Here is a 19,031-nt window from a genome sequence, read left to right as displayed (position 1 = left end):
CAGACACGTAGCATGATGTCCCACCCAGTCCCATTATCCTGAGACCAGGCCAACCAGTTCTATCACTAACTTCTTAATGCTGAGCACCTAGAGAGGCAGTTGTCAGTATCAATTTTGTAAGTCTCTGATAGGACTAGGCTGGGGATCAAACCCATGACCTCCCGCATCCACAACGGACGCCCTAAACATTAGGCCACTGGAACGGTGTAGAGTGTCCATTGTGCTTTCAAGTGGGATCTGTTTGAATAGGTAATGATAGTTTCCCATCAGTTTGAGGCACACCATCCTTCAAACTTGGTCGTTACATTTGATATATACATTTGGCGTTTTCACTCTAATGTGAGTATAATTGGTGGAATTAAATAGAATAACCACAAAGGATAAAAGGTAATAATTCGAGCTAAGGAGACAAAATATCTGCCCCGGGTGAGGATCGAACTCACGACCTTCAGATTGCTCTCTACGATTGATTATGAGACTGACGCGCTACCTGCTGCGCTACCGAGGCTATATACATTTTCCATGAGAGATTATATCTTCAGGAGAAACTAAAAGCATTCTTCAGAAAGCATGCGCACCAGCATATGTCAAAAGAGCAAATGATTTACCCCGAGGCGCAGATGTAGAACATGGTAGAAAACACTATAACTAGTCATAAAACGTGTTCTAAACATCCATGATGGTCAACTACATTAACTTATAGGTAAGTTCATCTTATCGGTATTCTGATACCTCTATAAATTCTAAATGGATGGCAATACTAGTTGTTACAAGAAAATAGCCTCCCACTGTTGAGGGGTGGGTGATATTATTTAAATTTAGTGTTTATGATTGTACAAAATTATCATTATCGCGAAGGTTATAATGCCATTGGGAGCGTACGTTTCTACTTTATAAACATTAAGACTTATCAAACACGATTCACTGTGAGTTTTCATTTTCAACTCGTAGGTGAGGAATTTAAGCTACATAAAAATATTTTTTAATTTACTAAATGTTCAAAGGCAGGAACTGTGACTGAACTAGCTGCGTTTCATTTTAGCGCTTTCCGGATGGAGACGTTAACTGTGTTGAAGGACTGCCATGCAAACGAGCATATTCCAAGAAAAGTTGAAAGAGAATCATCTATCATGTGGTCTGAACATAGGACAAGTAAGAAGTCTTTCTATAGAAAGGCGATTGTGAGATTGGCCCTCATGTGTATTGAATCAATGGTCACATTGGAGGATTGTCAACTCTGATTGAGGCTATGCAACATTGATGCAATTTGCGAAACTGTGCTAGCGAAGGTCACCAATAATCAGTCGAATAATAAATCTGGCTCTCAAGGACAATACATGAGTATAACAAGAAATAACAGTTGACCCATGAACCGTCCTTGTGGGCTGATGAATACATATCGATACATCCATTCAGTCAATGAAAACAATTTCAAACAAATATTTTGGAGTTAAATATTATACAGGTCTCCCCAGTCAATGTTCGAAAAATATCGTTAGAACACTGATCATATCATGTGTTAAAACTTTTCTATTCACGGATCGGTAACTGAAAGCGACAAATATGCATTATAATTTTCTCTGTAGAAAATAAACCACAAAATGCTTTCATTACATGATGGCATGGAGTTTGTTGAATTGTATGTGATTGGAAAGAGAAAACCATTCCTCGTGTAACATTAACTCATACAAATACCATTAATACTAGTACTACTACTACCACTAACACTACTACTGCTACTCCTACTACTACTACTAACACATGTATAATGTTCGGAACACTTTCTCTGGATTCCTGTTGAAGACAGAACTCCTTCTTTAGAAAGGACATATAGACGTCGTCAAATCAGCGTAATTTAGGTGAATCAGGTTCTTACTTTAATATTGTGATAGTGAATCCTATTCCGATTGATGAAACAATGGATCTTGCCCATGAGGAAATGTTTTCCAAAATATACTCGTTTGGAAATCTAGATATTGTTACGCGTTATTATGTTTATGACCTCGGGCCCTGATGGGCGCCCTCCAATTGGAAGTAGGTCAAACCTAATTGAGTGTGCTAACACCAATGGCTGATTTATCGTGACGTCACCAGTAGGAAGACTGATATGCACCGAGGTACGACGCTTTCTATATTGATTACAGTGCGGCACGTTCGTTTTTTAGCCTTTGCTATGCAAACGGTATTTTGTTGCGAATTATATTTATTGAAATTGTATTTGAATCGAATTAGTTAACGTATATTATAGTAGTTATTATTTCTTTCCCGGTTGTTTTCAAATTATGGCTACATTGTTGTATATATCTTTTAGGGTCGGGTGCATTGAGCTGCTTGACTTGACCCTAATATGTATGTATTAATGCAGTTGATAAGAATGATGATATTATAAACTGGAAAAATGTTGGTTTGGGTTATAACTTGCTTTCATCCACTCCGGGCCAAATACATTCCACATAGTCCTACTCGCAGATGAACCATTTCCATTGAATGACGACACGTTCCCTACTTAGGCGTATCCGAAAGGTTTCCTTTTGATGGGTAGCAGCACGTCGACGACACACAAATCCACCATATTTGCTGTGTGTGAGTGAACTGGCTTAGATGGGGTTCCTGATGGCCCTCAAAGATGACAGACAAAAGTTCGAAGCGTTGTTCAAACTATGTCAATGAACGTAGAGTTTTGCTAGGCGGTTTGAAAATGTATCATCTATCGGCAAATGTGTCTTCTATTAAAGCACGATAATGGTCGCTGGCAGACTAAGAAACTGATGAATGTACAATCGTTTTCAAAGTGGGTTATAAACCTATACTCCCTGTTCTATGCTTACAGTTTTTCAGGAGATCGATGTCATGATACGGTATGATGATTAAATTACTCCAGATCATAAGTCTTTGTCTTTGAGAATTTAGGTAGCGAGCACACATATTCAAACTGAAGTAACGAATAGATATGTTTTAACAAATATTATTTGCAAATGTTATATCTGACACCAGACAGTGAATATATTTATTAATGTAAGAGCAGAAAGTTGGCGGGATCGAGACCGACAGATTTTTGTCCTAATATACGCATGGGAAGAAGATTATATTTATGTAACAAACGTGTAATTGTATTATATCCTTTGGTCCCCGTTTCATGTTTATGAATACAGACTTCCACAGATCAATACAGACTTCAATTGACCATTACCAAATGCAAAAGTGTCATCTTCCCTGTAACTTATGCTCGACGGATAGAACAATATTTGCCTTTCTTTGTTGCAAGTTGTTTTTAAAATAGTCAAGTTTGATACTGTACTCAAGTATCACGTGCATGTACCTTTTCTGTCTTTACAGGAGAGAGAGAGAGAGAGAGAGAGAGAGAGAGAGAGAGAGAGAGAGAGAGAGAGAGAGAGAGTGTTTTCGTTTGATTTGGATTTTTAACGTAGCTTTAACAATTTTTCAATCATATAGGTACGTTGTCTGCAGTGTGGCAGTTTATAGTGATGCCTAGCACTGGGGCATCATGTCGCAGACACGTAGCATGATGTCCCACCCAGTCCCATTATCCTGAGACCAGGCCAACCAGTTCTATCACTAACTTCTTAATGCTGAGCACCTAGAGAGGCAGTTGTCAGTATCAATTTTGTAAGTCTCTGATAGGACTAGGCTGGGGATCAAACCCATGACCTCCCGCATCCACAACGGACGCCCTAAACATTAGGCCACTGGAACGGTGTAGAGTGTCCATTGTGCTTTCAAGTGGGATCTGTTTGAATAGGTAATGATAGTTTCCCATCAGTTTGAGGCACACCATCCTTCAAACTTGGTCGTTACATTTGATATATACATTTGGCGTTTTCACTCTAATGTGAGTATAATTGGTGGAATTAAATAGAATAACCACAAAGGATAAAAGGTAATAATTCGAGCTAAGGAGACAAAATATCTGCCCCGGGTGAGGATCGAACTCACGACCTTCAGATTGCTCTCTACGATTGATTATGAGACTGACGCGCTACCTGCTGCGCTACCGAGGCTATATACATTTTCCATGAGAGATTATATCTTCAGGAGAAACTAAAAGCATTCTTCAGAAAGCATGCGCACCAGCATATGTCAAAAGAGCAAATGATTTACCCCGAGGCGCAGATGTAGAACATGGTAGAAAACACTATAACTAGTCATAAAACGTGTTCTAAACATCCATGATGGTCAACTACATTAACTTATAGGTAAGTTCATCTTATCGGTATTCTGATACCTCTATAAATTCTAAATGGATGGCAATACTAGTTGTTACAAGAAAATAGCCTCCCACTGTTGAGGGGTGGGTGATATTATTTAAATTTAGTGTTTATGATTGTACAAAATTATCATTATCGCGAAGGTTATAATGCCATTGGGAGCGTACGTTTCTACTTTATAAACATTAAGACTTATCAAACACGATTCACTGTGAGTTTTCATTTTCAACTCGTAGGTGAGGAATTTAAGCTACATAAAAATATTTTTTAATTTACTAAATGTTCAAAGGCAGGAACTGTGACTGAACTAGCTGCGTTTCATTTTAGCGCTTTCCGGATGGAGACGTTAACTGTGTTGAAGGACTGCCATGCAAACGAGCATATTCCAAGAAAAGTTGAAAGAGAATCATCTATCATGTGGTCTGAACATAGGACAAGTAAGAAGTCTTTCTATAGAAAGGCGATTGTGAGATTGGCCCTCATGTGTATTGAATCAATGGTCACATTGGAGGATTGTCAACTCTGATTGAGGCTATGCAACATTGATGCAATTTGCGAAACTGTGCTAGCGAAGGTCACCAATAATCAGTCGAATAATAAATCTGGCTCTCAAGGACAATACATGAGTATAACAAGAAATAACAGTTGACCCATGAACCGTCCTTGTGGGCTGATGAATACATATCGATACATCCATTCAGTCAATGAAAACAATTTCAAACAAATATTTTGGAGTTAAATATTATACAGGTCTCCCCAGTCAATGTTCGAAAAATATCGTTAGAACACTGATCATATCATGTGTTAAAACTTTTCTATTCACGGATCGGTAACTGAAAGCGACAAATATGCATTATAATTTTCTCTGTAGAAAATAAACCACAAAATGCTTTCATTACATGATGGCATGGAGTTTGTTGAATTGTATGTGATTGGAAAGAGAAAACCATTCCTCGTGTAACATTAACTCATACAAATACCATTAATACTAGTACTACTACTACCACTAACACTACTACTGCTACTCCTACTACTACTACTAACACATGTATAATGTTCGGAACACTTTCTCTGGATTCCTGTTGAAGACAGAACTCCTTCTTTAGAAAGGACATATAGACGTCGTCAAATCAGCGTAATTTAGGTGAATCAGGTTCTTACTTTAATATTGTGATAGTGAATCCTATTCCGATTGATGAAACAATGGATCTTGCCCATGAGGAAATGTTTTCCAAAATATACTCGTTTGGAAATCTAGATATTGTTACGCGTTATTATGTTTATGACCTCGGGCCCTGATGGGCGCCCTCCAATTGGAAGTAGGTCAAACCTAATTGAGTGTGCTAACACCAATGGCTGATTTATCGTGACGTCACCAGTAGGAAGACTGATATGCACCGAGGTACGACGCTTTCTATATTGATTACAGTGCGGCACGTTCGTTTTTTAGCCTTTGCTATGCAAACGGTATTTTGTTGCGAATTATATTTATTGAAATTGTATTTGAATCGAATTAGTTAACGTATATTATAGTAGTTATTATTTCTTCCCCGGTTGTTTTCAAATGATGGCTACATTGTTGTATATATCTTTTAGGGTCGGGTGCATTGAGCTGCTTGACTTGACCCTAATATGTATGTATTAATGCAGTTGATAAGAATGATGATATTATAAACTGGAAAAATGTTGGTTTGGGTTATAACTTGCTTTCATCCACTCCGGGCCAAATACATTCCACATAGTCCTACTCGCAGATGAACCATTTCCATTGAATGACGACACGTTCCCTACTTAGGCGTATCCGAAAGGTTTCCTTTTGATGGGTAGCAGCACGTCGACGACACACAAATCCACCATATTTGCTGTGTGTGAGTGAACTGGCTTAGATGGGGTTCCTGATGGCCCTCAAAGATGACAGACAAAAGTTCGAAGCGTTGTTCAAACTATGTCAATGAACGTAGAGTTTTGCTAGGCGGTTTGAAAATGTATCATCTATCGGCAAATGTGTCTTCTATTAAAGCACGATAATGGTCGCTGGCAGACTAAGAAACTGATGAATGTACAATCGTTTTCAAAGTGGGTTATAAACCTATACTCCCTGTTCTATGCTTACAGTTTTTCAGGAGATCGATGTCATGATACGGTATGATGATTAAATTACTCCAGATCATAAGTCTTTGTCTTTGAGAATTTAGGTAGCGAGCACACATATTCAAACTGAAGTAACGAATAGATATGTTTTAACAAATATTATTTGCAAATGTTATATCTGACACCAGACAGTGAATATATTTATTAATGTAAGAGCAGAAAGTTGGCGGGATCGAGACCGACAGATTTTTGTCCTAATATACGCATGGGAAGAAGATTATATTTATGTAACAAACGTGTAATTGTATTATATCCTTTGGTCCCCGTTTCATGTTTATGAATACAGACTTCCACAGATCAATACAGACTTCAATTGACCATTACCAAATGCAAAAGTGTCATCTTCCCTGTAACTTATGCTCGACGGATAGAACAATATTTGCCTTTCTTTGTTGCAAGTTGTTTTTAAAATAGTCAAGTTTGATACTGTACTCAAGTATCACGTGCATGTACCTTTTCTGTCTTTACAGGAGAGAGAGAGAGAGAGAGAGAGAGAGAGAGAGAGTGTTTTTGTTTGATTTGGATTTTTAACGTAGCTTTAACAATTTTTCAATCATATAGGTACGTTGTCTGCAGTGTGACAGTTTATAGTGATGCCTAGCACTGGGGCATCATGTCGCAGACACGTAGCATGATGTCCCACCCAGTCCCATTATCCTGAGACCAGGCCAACCAGTTCTATCACTAACTTCTTAATGCTGAGCACCTAGAGAGGCAGTTGTCAGTATCAATTTTGTAAGTCTCTGATAGGACTAGGCTGGGGATCAAACCCATGACCTCCCGCATCCACAACGGACGCCCTAAACATTAGGCCACTGGAACGGTGTAGAGTGTCCATTGTGCTTTCAAGTGGGATCTGTTTGAATAGGTAATGATAGTTTCCCATCAGTTTGAGGCACACCATCCTTCAAACTTGGTCGTTACATTTGATATATACATTTGGCGTTTTCACTCTAATGTGAGTATAATTGGTGGAATTAAATAGAATAACCACAAAGGATAAAAGGTAATAATTCGAGCTAAGGAGACAAAATATCTGCCCCGGGTGAGGATCGAACTCACGACCTTCAGATTGCTCTCTACGATTGATTATGAGACTGACGCGCTACCTGCTGCGCTACCGAGGCTATATACATTTTCCATGAGAGATTATATCTTCAGGAGAAACTAAAAGCATTCTTCAGAAAGCATGCGCACCAGCATATGTCAAAAGAGCAAATGATTTACCCCGAGGCGCAGATGTAGAACATGGTAGAAAACACTATAACTAGTCATAAAACGTGTTCTAAACATCCATGATGGTCAACTACATTAACTTATAGGTAAGTTCATCTTATCGGTATTCTGATACCTCTATAAATTCTAAATGGATGGCAATACTAGTTGTTACAAGAAAATAGCCTCCCACTGTTGAGGGGTGGGTGATATTATTTAAATTTAGTGTTTATGATTGTACAAAATTATCATTATCGCGAAGGTTATAATGCCATTGGGAGCGTACGTTTCTACTTTATAAACATTAAGACTTATCAAACACGATTCACTGTGAGTTTTCATTTTCAACTCGTAGGTGAGGAATTTAAGCTACATAAAAATATTTTTTAATTTACTAAATGTTCAAAGGCAGGAACTGTGACTGAACTAGCTGCGTTTCATTTTAGCGCTTTCCGGATGGAGACGTTAACTGTGTTGAAGGACTGCCATGCAAACGAGCATATTCCAAGAAAAGTTGAAAGAGAATCATCTATCATGTGGTCTGAACATAGGACAAGTAAGAAGTCTTTCTATAGAAAGGCGATTGTGAGATTGGCCCTCATGTGTATTGAATCAATGGTCACATTGGAGGATTGTCAACTCTGATTGAGGCTATGCAACATTGATGCAATTTGCGAAACTGTGCTAGCGAAGGTCACCAATAATCAGTCGAATAATAAATCTGGCTCTCAAGGACAATACATGAGTATAACAAGAAATAACAGTTGACCCATGAACCGTCCTTGTGGGCTGATGAATACATATCGATACATCCATTCAGTCAATGAAAACAATTTCAAACAAATATTTTGGAGTTAAATATTATACAGGTCTCCCCAGTCAATGTTCGAAAAATATCGTTAGAACACTGATCATATCATGTGTTAAAACTTTTCTATTCACGGATCGGTAACTGAAAGCGACAAATATGCATTATAATTTTCTCTGTAGAAAATAAACCACAAAATGCTTTCATTACATGATGGCATGGAGTTTGTTGAATTGTATGTGATTGGAAAGAGAAAACCATTCCTCGTGTAACATTAACTCATACAAATACCATTAATACTAGTACTACTACTACCACTAACACTACTACTGCTACTCCTACTACTACTACTAACACATGTATAATGTTCGGAACACTTTCTCTGGATTCCTGTTGAAGACAGAACTCCTTCTTTAGAAAGGACATATAGACGTCGTCAAATCAGCGTAATTTAGGTGAATCAGGTTCTTACTTTAATATTGTGATAGTGAATCCTATTCCGATTGATGAAACAATGGATCTTGCCCATGAGGAAATGTTTTCCAAAATATACTCGTTTGGAAATCTAGATATTGTTACGCGTTATTATGTTTATGACCTCGGGCCCTGATGGGCGCCCTCCAATTGGAAGTAGGTCAAACCTAATTGAGTGTGCTAACACCAATGGCTGATTTATCGTGACGTCACCAGTAGGAAGACTGATATGCACCGAGGTACGACGCTTTCTATATTGATTACAGTGCGGCACGTTCGTTTTTTAGCCTTTGCTATGCAAACGGTATTTTGTTGCGAATTATATTTATTGAAATTGTATTTGAATCGAATTAGTTAACGTATATTATAGTAGTTATTATTTCTTCCCCGGTTGTTTTCAAATGATGGCTACATTGTTGTATATATCTTTTAGGGTCGGGTGCATTGAGCTGCTTGACTTGACCCTAATATGTATGTATTAATGCAGTTGATAAGAATGATGATATTATAAACTGGAAAAATGTTGGTTTGGGTTATAACTTGCTTTCATCCACTCCGGGCCAAATACATTCCACATAGTCCTACTCGCAGATGAACCATTTCCATTGAATGACGACACGTTCCCTACTTAGGCGTATCCGAAAGGTTTCCTTTTGATGGGTAGCAGCACGTCGACGACACACAAATCCACCATATTTGCTGTGTGTGAGTGAACTGGCTTAGATGGGGTTCCTGATGGCCCTCAAAGATGACAGACAAAAGTTCGAAGCGTTGTTCAAACTATGTCAATGAACGTAGAGTTTTGCTAGGCGGTTTGAAAATGTATCATCTATCGGCAAATGTGTCTTCTATTAAAGCACGATAATGGTCGCTGGCAGACTAAGAAACTGATGAATGTACAATCGTTTTCAAAGTGGGTTATAAACCTATACTCCCTGTTCTATGCTTACAGTTTTTCAGGAGATCGATGTCATGATACGGTATGATGATTAAATTACTCCAGATCATAAGTCTTTGTCTTTGAGAATTTAGGTAGCGAGCACACATATTCAAACTGAAGTAACGAATAGATATGTTTTAACAAATATTATTTGCAAATGTTATATCTGACACCAGACAGTGAATATATTTATTAATGTAAGAGCAGAAAGTTGGCGGGATCGAGACCGACAGATTTTTGTCCTAATATACGCATGGGAAGAAGATTATATTTATGTAACAAACGTGTAATTGTATTATATCCTTTGGTCCCCGTTTCATGTTTATGAATACAGACTTCCACAGATCAATACAGACTTCAATTGACCATTACCAAATGCAAAAGTGTCATCTTCCCTGTAACTTATGCTCGACGGATAGAACAATATTTGCCTTTCTTTGTTGCAAGTTGTTTTTAAAATAGTCAAGTTTGATACTGTACTCAAGTATCACGTGCATGTACCTTTTCTGTCTTTACAGGAGAGAGAGAGAGAGAGAGAGAGAGAGAGAGAGAGAGAGAGAGAGAGAGAGAGAGAGAGTGTTTTTGTTTGATTTGGATTTTTAACGTAGCTTTAACAATTTTTCAATCATATAGGTACGTTGTCTGCAGTGTGGCAGTTTATAGTGATGCCTAGCACTGGGGCATCATGTCGCAGACACGTAGCATGATGTCCCACCCAGTCCCATTATCCTGAGACCAGGCCAACCAGTTCTATCACTAACTTCTTAATGCTGAGCACCTAGAGAGGCAGTTGTCAGTATCAATTTTGTAAGTCTCTGATAGGACTAGGCTGGGGATCAAACCCATGACCTCCCGCATCCACAACGGACGCCCTAAACATTAGGCCACTGGAACGGTGTAGAGTGTCCATTGTGCTTTCAAGTGGGATCTGTTTGAATAGGTAATGATAGTTTCCCATCAGTTTGAGGCACACCATCCTTCAAACTTGGTCGTTACATTTGATATATACATTTGGCGTTTTCACTCTAATGTGAGTATAATTGGTGGAATTAAATAGAATAACCACAAAGGATAAAAGGTAATAATTCGAGCTAAGGAGACAAAATATCTGCCCCGGGTGAGGATCGAACTCACGACCTTCAGATTGCTCTCTACGATTGATTATGAGACTGACGCGCTACCTGCTGCGCTACCGAGGCTATATACATTTTCCATGAGAGATTATATCTTCAGGAGAAACTAAAAGCATTCTTCAGAAAGCATGCGCACCAGCATATGTCAAAAGAGCAAATGATTTACCCCGAGGCGCAGATGTAGAACATGGTAGAAAACACTATAACTAGTCATAAAACGTGTTCTAAACATCCATGATGGTCAACTACATTAACTTATAGGTAAGTTCATCTTATCGGTATTCTGATACCTCTATAAATTCTAAATGGATGGCAATACTAGTTGTTACAAGAAAATAGCCTCCCACTGTTGAGGGGTGGGTGATATTATTTAAATTTAGTGTTTATGATTGTACAAAATTATCATTATCGCGAAGGTTATAATGCCATTGGGAGCGTACGTTTCTACTTTATAAACATTAAGACTTATCAAACACGATTCACTGTGAGTTTTCATTTTCAACTCGTAGGTGAGGAATTTAAGCTACATAAAAATATTTTTTAATTTACTAAATGTTCAAAGGCAGGAACTGTGACTGAACTAGCTGCGTTTCATTTTAGCGCTTTCCGGATGGAGACGTTAACTGTGTTGAAGGACTGCCATGCAAACGAGCATATTCCAAGAAAAGTTGAAAGAGAATCATCTATCATGTGGTCTGAACATAGGACAAGTAAGAAGTCTTTCTATAGAAAGGCGATTGTGAGATTGGCCCTCATGTGTATTGAATCAATGGTCACATTGGAGGATTGTCAACTCTGATTGAGGCTATGCAACATTGATGCAATTTGCGAAACTGTGCTAGCGAAGGTCACCAATAATCAGTCGAATAATAAATCTGGCTCTCAAGGACAATACATGAGTATAACAAGAAATAACAGTTGACCCATGAACCGTCCTTGTGGGCTGATGAATACATATCGATACATCCATTCAGTCAATGAAAACAATTTCAAACAAATATTTTGGAGTTAAATATTATACAGGTCTCCCCAGTCAATGTTCGAAAAATATCGTTAGAACACTGATCATATCATGTGTTAAAACTTTTCTATTCACGGATCGGTAACTGAAAGCGACAAATATGCATTATAATTTTCTCTGTAGAAAATAAACCACAAAATGCTTTCATTACATGATGGCATGGAGTTTGTTGAATTGTATGTGATTGGAAAGAGAAAACCATTCCTCGTGTAACATTAACTCATACAAATACCATTAATACTAGTACTACTACTACCACTAACACTACTACTGCTACTCCTACTACTACTACTAACACATGTATAATGTTCGGAACACTTTCTCTGGATTCCTGTTGAAGACAGAACTCCTTCTTTAGAAAGGACATATAGACGTCGTCAAATCAGCGTAATTTAGGTGAATCAGGTTCTTACTTTAATATTGTGATAGTGAATCCTATTCCGATTGATGAAACAATGGATCTTGCCCATGAGGAAATGTTTTCCAAAATATACTCGTTTGGAAATCTAGATATTGTTACGCGTTATTATGTTTATGACCTCGGGCCCTGATGGGCGCCCTCCAATTGGAAGTAGGTCAAACCTAATTGAGTGTGCTAACACCAATGGCTGATTTATCGTGACGTCACCAGTAGGAAGACTGATATGCACCGAGGTACGACGCTTTCTATATTGATTACAGTGCGGCACGTTCGTTTTTTAGCCTTTGCTATGCAAACGGTATTTTGTTGCGAATTATATTTATTGAAATTGTATTTGAATCGAATTAGTTAACGTATATTATAGTAGTTATTATTTCTTTCCCGGTTGTTTTCAAATGATGGCTACATTGTTGTATATATCTTTTAGGGTCGGGTGCATTGAGCTGCTTGACTTGACCCTAATATGTATGTATTAATGCAGTTGATAAGAATGATGATATTATAAACTGGAAAAATGTTGGTTTGGGTTATAACTTGCTTTCATCCACTCCGGGCCAAATACATTCCACATAGTCCTACTCGCAGATGAACCATTTCCATTGAATGACGACACGTTCCCTACTTAGGCGTATCCGAAAGGTTTCCTTTTGATGGGTAGCAGCACGTCGACGACACACAAATCCACCATATTTGCTGTGTGTGAGTGAACTGGCTTAGATGGGGTTCCTGATGGCCCTCAAAGATGACAGACAAAAGTTCGAAGCGTTGTTCAAACTATGTCAATGAACGTAGAGTTTTGCTAGGCGGTTTGAAAATGTATCATCTATCGGCAAATGTGTCTTCTATTAAAGCACGATAATGGTCGCTGGCAGACTAAGAAACTGATGAATGTACAATCGTTTTCAAAGTGGGTTATAAACCTATACTCCCTGTTCTATGCTTACAGTTTTTCAGGAGATCGATGTCATGATACGGTATGATGATTAAATTACTCCAGATCATAAGTCTTTGTCTTTGAGAATTTAGGTAGCGAGCACACATATTCAAACTGAAGTAACGAATAGATATGTTTTAACAAATATTATTTGCAAATGTTATATCTGACACCAGACAGTGAATATATTTATTAATGTAAGAGCAGAAAGTTGGCGGGATCGAGACCGACAGATTTTTGTCCTAATATACGCATGGGAAGAAGATTATATTTATGTAACAAACGTGTAATTGTATTATATCCTTTGGTCCCCGTTTCATGTTTATGAATACAGACTTCCACAGATCAATACAGACTTCAATTGACCATTACCAAATGCAAAAGTGTCATCTTCCCTGTAACTTATGCTCGACGGATAGAACAATATTTGCCTTTCTTTGTTGCAAGTTGTTTTTAAAATAGTCAAGTTTGATACTGTACTCAAGTATCACGTGCATGTACCTTTTCTGTCTTTACAGGAGAGAGAGAGAGAGAGAGAGAGAGAGAGAGAGAGAGAGAGAGTGTTTTTGTTTGATTTGGATTTTTAACGTAGCTTTAACAATTTTTCAATCATATAGGTACGTTGTCTGCAGTGTGGCAGTTTATAGTGATGCCTAGCACTGGGGCATCATGTCGCAGACACGTAGCATGATGTCCCACCCAGTCCCATTATCCTGAGACCAGGCCAACCAGTTCTATCACTAACTTCTTAATGCTGAGCACCTAGAGAGGCAGTTGTCAGTATCAATTTTGTAAGTCTCTGATAGGACTAGGCTGGGGATCAAACCCATGACCTCCCGCATCCACAACGGACGCCCTAAACATTAGGCCACTGGAACGGTGTAGAGTGTCCATTGTGCTTTCAAGTGGGATCTGTTTGAATAGGTAATGATAGTTTCCCATCAGTTTGAGGCACACCATCCTTCAAACTTGGTCGTTACATTTGATATATACATTTGGCGTTTTCACTCTAATGTGAGTATAATTGGTGGAATTAAATAGAATAACCACAAAGGATAAAAGGTAATAATTCGAGCTAAGGAGACAAAATATCTGCCCCGGGTGAGGATCGAACTCACGACCTTCAGATTGCTCTCTACGATTGATTATGAGACTGACGCGCTACCTGCTGCGCTACCGAGGCTATATACATTTTCCATGAGAGATTATATCTTCAGGAGAAACTAAAAGCATTCTTCAGAAAGCATGCGCACCAGCATATGTCAAAAGAGCAAATGATTTACCCCGAGGCGCAGATGTAGAACATGGTAGAAAACACTATAACTAGTCATAAAACGTGTTCTAAACATCCATGATGGTCAACTACATTAACTTATAGGTAAGTTCATCTTATCGGTATTCTGATACCTCTATAAATTCTAAATGGATGGCAATACTAGTTGTTACAAGAAAATAGCCTCCCACTGTTGAGGGGTGGGTGATATTATTTAAATTTAGTGTTTATGATTGTACAAAATTATCATTATCGCGAAGGTTATAATGCCATTGGGAGCGTACGTTTCTACTTTATAAACATTAAGACTTATCAAACACGATTCACTGTGAGTTTTCATTTTCAACTCGTAGGTGAGGAATTTAAGCTACATAAAAATATTTTTTAATTTACTAAATGTTCAAAGGCAGGAACTGTGACTGAACTAGCTGCGTTTCATTTTAGCGCTTTCCGGATGGAGACGTTAACTGTGTTGAAGGACTGCCATGCAAACGAGCATATTCCAAGAAAAGTTGAAAGAGAATCATCTATCATGTGGTCTGAACATAGGACAAGTAAGAAGTCTTTCTATAGAAAGGCGATTGTGAGATTGGCCCTCATGTGTATTGAATCAATGGTCACATTGGAGGATTGTCAACTCTGATTGAGGCTATGCAACATTGATGCAATTTGCGAAACTGTGCTAGCGAAGGTCACCAATAATCAGTCGAATAATAAATCTGGCTCTCAAGGACAATACATGAGTATAACAAGAAATAACAGTTGACCCATGAACCGTCCTTGTGGGCTGATGAATACATATCGATACATCCATTCAGTCAATGAAAACAATTTCAAACAAATATTTTGGAGTTAAATATTATACAGGTCTCCCCAGTCAATGTTCGAAAAATATCGTTAGAACACTGATCATATCATGTGTTAAAACTTTTCTATTCACGGATCGGTAACTGAAAGCGACAAATATGCATTATAATTTTCTCTGTAGAAAATAAACCACAAAATGCTTTCATTACATGATGGCATGGAGTTTGTTGAATTGTATGTGATTGGAAAGAGAAAACCATTCCTCGTGTAACATTAACTCATACAAATACCATTAATACTAGTACTACTACTACCACTAACACTACTACTGCTACTCCTACTACTACTACTAACACATGTATAATGTTCGGAACACTTTCTCTGGATTCCTGTTGAAGACAGAACTCCTTCTTTAGAAAGGACATATAGACGTCGTCAAATCAGCGTAATTTAGGTGAATCAGGTTCTTACTTTAATATTGTGATAGTGAATCCTATTCCGATTGATGAAACAATGGATCTTGCCCATGAGGAAATGTTTTCCAAAATATACTCGTTTGGAAATCTAGATATTGTTACGCGTTATTATGTTTATGACCTCGGGCCCTGATGGGCGCCCTCCAATTGGAAGTAGGTCAAACCTAATTGAGTGTGCTAACACCAATGGCTGATTTATCGTGACGTCACCAGTAGGAAGACTGATATGCACCGAGGTACGACGCTTTCTATATTGATTACAGTGCGGCACGTTCGTTTTTTAGCCTTTGCTATGCAAACGGTATTTTGTTGCGAATTATATTTATTGAAATTGTATTTGAATCGAATTAGTTAACGTATATTATAGTAGTTATTATTTCTTCCCCGGTTGTTTTCAAATGATGGCTACATTGTTGTATATATCTTTTAGGGTCGGGTGCATTGAGCTGCTTGACTTGACCCTAATATGTATGTATTAATGCAGTTGATAAGAATGATGATATTATAAACTGGAAAAATGTTGGTTTGGGTTATAACTTGCTTTCATCCACTCCGGGCCAAATACATTCCACATAGTCCTACTCGCAGATGAACCATTTCCATTGAATGACGACACGTTCCCTACTTAGGCGTATCCGAAAGGTTTCCTTTTGATGGGTAGCAGCACGTCGACGACACACAAATCCACCATATTTGCTGTGTGTGAGTGAACTGGCTTAGATGGGGTTCCTGATGGCCCTCAAAGATGACAGACAAAAGTTCGAAGCGTTGTTCAAACTATGTCAATGAACGTAGAGTTTTGCTAGGCGGTTTGAAAATGTATCATCTATCGGCAAATGTGTCTTCTATTAAAGCACGATAATGGTCGCTGGCAGACTAAGAAACTGATGAATGTACAATCGTTTTCAAAGTGGGTTATAAACCTATACTCCCTGTTCTATGCTTACAGTTTTTCAGGAGATCGATGTCATGATACGGTATGATGATTAAATTACTCCAGATCATAAGTCTTTGTCTTTGAGAATTTAGGTAGCGAGCACACATATTCAAACTGAAGTAACGAATAGATATGTTTTAACAAATATTATTTGCAAATGTTATATCTGACACCAGACAGTGAATATATTTATTAATGTAAGAGCAGAAAGTTGGCGGGATCGAGACCGACAGATTTTTGTCCTAATATACGCATGGGAAGAAGATTATATTTATGTAACAAACGTGTAATTGTATTATATCCTTTGGTCCCCGTTTCATGTTTATGAATACAGACTTCCACAGATCAATACAGACTTCAATTGACCATTACCAAATGCAAAAGTGTCATCTTCCCTGTAACTTATGCTCGACGGATAGAACAATATTTGCCTTTCTTTGTTGCAAGTTGTTTTTAAAATAGTCAAGTTTGATACTGTACTCAAGTATCACGTGCATGTACCTTTTCTGTCTTTACAGGAGAGAGAGAGAGAGAGAGAGAGAGAGAGAGAGTGTTTTTGTTTGATTTGGATTTTTAACGTAGCTTTAACAATTTTTCAATCATATAGGTACGTTGTCTGCAGTGTGGCAGTTTATAGTGATGCCTAGCACTGGGGCATCATGTCGCAGACACGTAGCATGATGTCCCACCCAGTCCCATTATCCTGAGACCAGGCCAACCAGTTCTATCACTAACTTCTTAATGCTGAGCACCTAGAGAGGCAGTTGTCAGTATCAATTTTGTAAGTCTCTGATAGGACTAGGCTGGGGATCAAACCCATGACCTCCCGCATCCACAACGGACGCCCTAAACATTAGGCCACTGGAACGGTGTAGAGTGTCCATTGTGCTTTCAAGTGGGATCTGTTTGAATAGGTAATGATAGTTTCCCATCAGTTTGAGGCACACCATCCTTCAAACTTGGTCGTTACATTTGATATATACATTTGGCGTTTTCACTCTAATGTGAGTATAATTGGTGGAATTAAATAGAATAACCACAAAGGATAAAAGGTAATAATTCGAGCTAAGGAGACAAAATATCTGCCCCGGGTGAGGATCGAACTCACGACCTTCAGATTGCTCTCTACGATTGATTATGAGACTGACGCGCTACCTGCTGCGCTACCGAGGCTATATACATTTTCCATGAGAGATTATATCTTCAGGAGAAACTAAAAGCATTCTTCAGAAAGCATGCGCACCAGCATATGTCAAAAGAGCAAATGATTTACCCCGAGGCGCAGATGTAGAACATGGTAGAAAACACTATAACTAGTCATAAAACGTGTTCTAAACATCCATGATGGTCAACTACATTAACTTATAGGTAAGTTCATCTTATCGGTATTCTGATACCTCTATAAATTCTAAATGGATGGCAATACTAGTTGTTACAAGAAAATAGCCTCCCACTGTTGAGGGGTGGGTGATATTATTTAAATTTAGTGTTTATGATTGTACAAAATTATCATTATCGCGAAGGTTATAATGCCATTGGGAGCGTACGTTTCTACTTTATAAACATTAAGACTTATCAAACACGATTCACTGTGAGTTTTCATTTTCAACTCGTAGGTGAGGAATTTAAGCTACATAAAAATATTTTTTAATTTACTAAATGTTCAAAGGCAGGAACTGTGACTGAACTAGCTGCGTTTCATTTTAGCGCTTTCCGGATGGAGACGTTAACTGTGTTGAAGGACTGCCATGCAAACGAGCATATTCCAAGAAAAGTTGAAAGAGAATCATCTATCATGTGGTCTGAACATAGGACAAGTAAGAAGTCTTTCTATAGAAAGGCGATTGTGAGATTGGCCCTCATGTGTATTGAATCAATGGTCACATTGGAGGATTGTCAACTCTGATTGAGGCTATGCAACATTGATGCAATTTGCGAAACTGTGCTAGCGAAGGTCACCAATAATCAGTCGAATAATAAATCTGGCTCTCAAGGACAATACATGAGTATAACAAGAAATAACAGTTGACCCATGAACCGTCCTTGTGGGCTGATGAATACATATCGATACATCCATTCAGTCAATGAAAACAATTTCAAACAAATATTTTGGAGTTAAATATTATACAGGTCTCCCCAGTCAATGTTCGAAAAATATCGTTAGAACACTGATCATATCATGTGTTAAAACTTTTCTATTCACGGATCGGTAACT

At 38.2% G+C, this 19,031-nt stretch overlaps 6 non-coding genes across 6 annotated transcripts; all 6 read right to left on the bottom strand.

Moving 5' to 3' along the window:
* Positions 1-418: 418 nt before the first annotated feature.
* Trnam-cau (transfer RNA methionine (anticodon CAU)) lies at positions 419-508 on the bottom strand. The gene is given in 2 exon segments: positions 419-454; positions 472-508. It is a non-coding gene; the product is annotated as a tRNA-Met (tRNA).
* A 3,421-nt stretch (positions 509-3,929) lies between these two features.
* Positions 3,930-4,019, bottom strand: Trnam-cau (transfer RNA methionine (anticodon CAU)). The gene is given in 2 exon segments: positions 3,930-3,965; positions 3,983-4,019. It is a non-coding gene; the product is annotated as a tRNA-Met (tRNA).
* Positions 4,020-7,414: 3,395 nt separating this feature from the next.
* Positions 7,415-7,504, bottom strand: Trnam-cau (transfer RNA methionine (anticodon CAU)). Its single transcript is given in 2 exon segments — positions 7,415-7,450; positions 7,468-7,504. It is a non-coding gene; the product is annotated as a tRNA-Met (tRNA).
* A 3,419-nt stretch (positions 7,505-10,923) lies between these two features.
* Trnam-cau (transfer RNA methionine (anticodon CAU)) lies at positions 10,924-11,013 on the bottom strand. Its single transcript is given in 2 exon segments — positions 10,924-10,959; positions 10,977-11,013. It is a non-coding gene; the product is annotated as a tRNA-Met (tRNA).
* A 3,403-nt stretch (positions 11,014-14,416) lies between these two features.
* Trnam-cau (transfer RNA methionine (anticodon CAU)) lies at positions 14,417-14,506 on the bottom strand. Its single transcript is given in 2 exon segments — positions 14,417-14,452; positions 14,470-14,506. It is a non-coding gene; the product is annotated as a tRNA-Met (tRNA).
* Positions 14,507-17,899: 3,393 nt separating this feature from the next.
* On the bottom strand, positions 17,900-17,989 carry Trnam-cau (transfer RNA methionine (anticodon CAU)). The gene is given in 2 exon segments: positions 17,900-17,935; positions 17,953-17,989. It is a non-coding gene; the product is annotated as a tRNA-Met (tRNA).
* Positions 17,990-19,031: the final 1,042 nt, after the last annotated feature.

Source organism: Sinohyriopsis cumingii, chromosome 15, assembly GCF_028554795.1.
Source record: "Sinohyriopsis cumingii isolate HCF-2022 chromosome 15, ASM2855479v2, whole genome shotgun sequence".
In the NCBI taxonomy this organism is placed as follows: Eukaryota; Metazoa; Mollusca; class Bivalvia; order Unionida; family Unionidae; genus Sinohyriopsis; species Sinohyriopsis cumingii.
The sequence above is the reverse complement of the archived record's forward strand: the minus strand, read 5'-3'. Positions and strand labels throughout refer to the sequence as shown.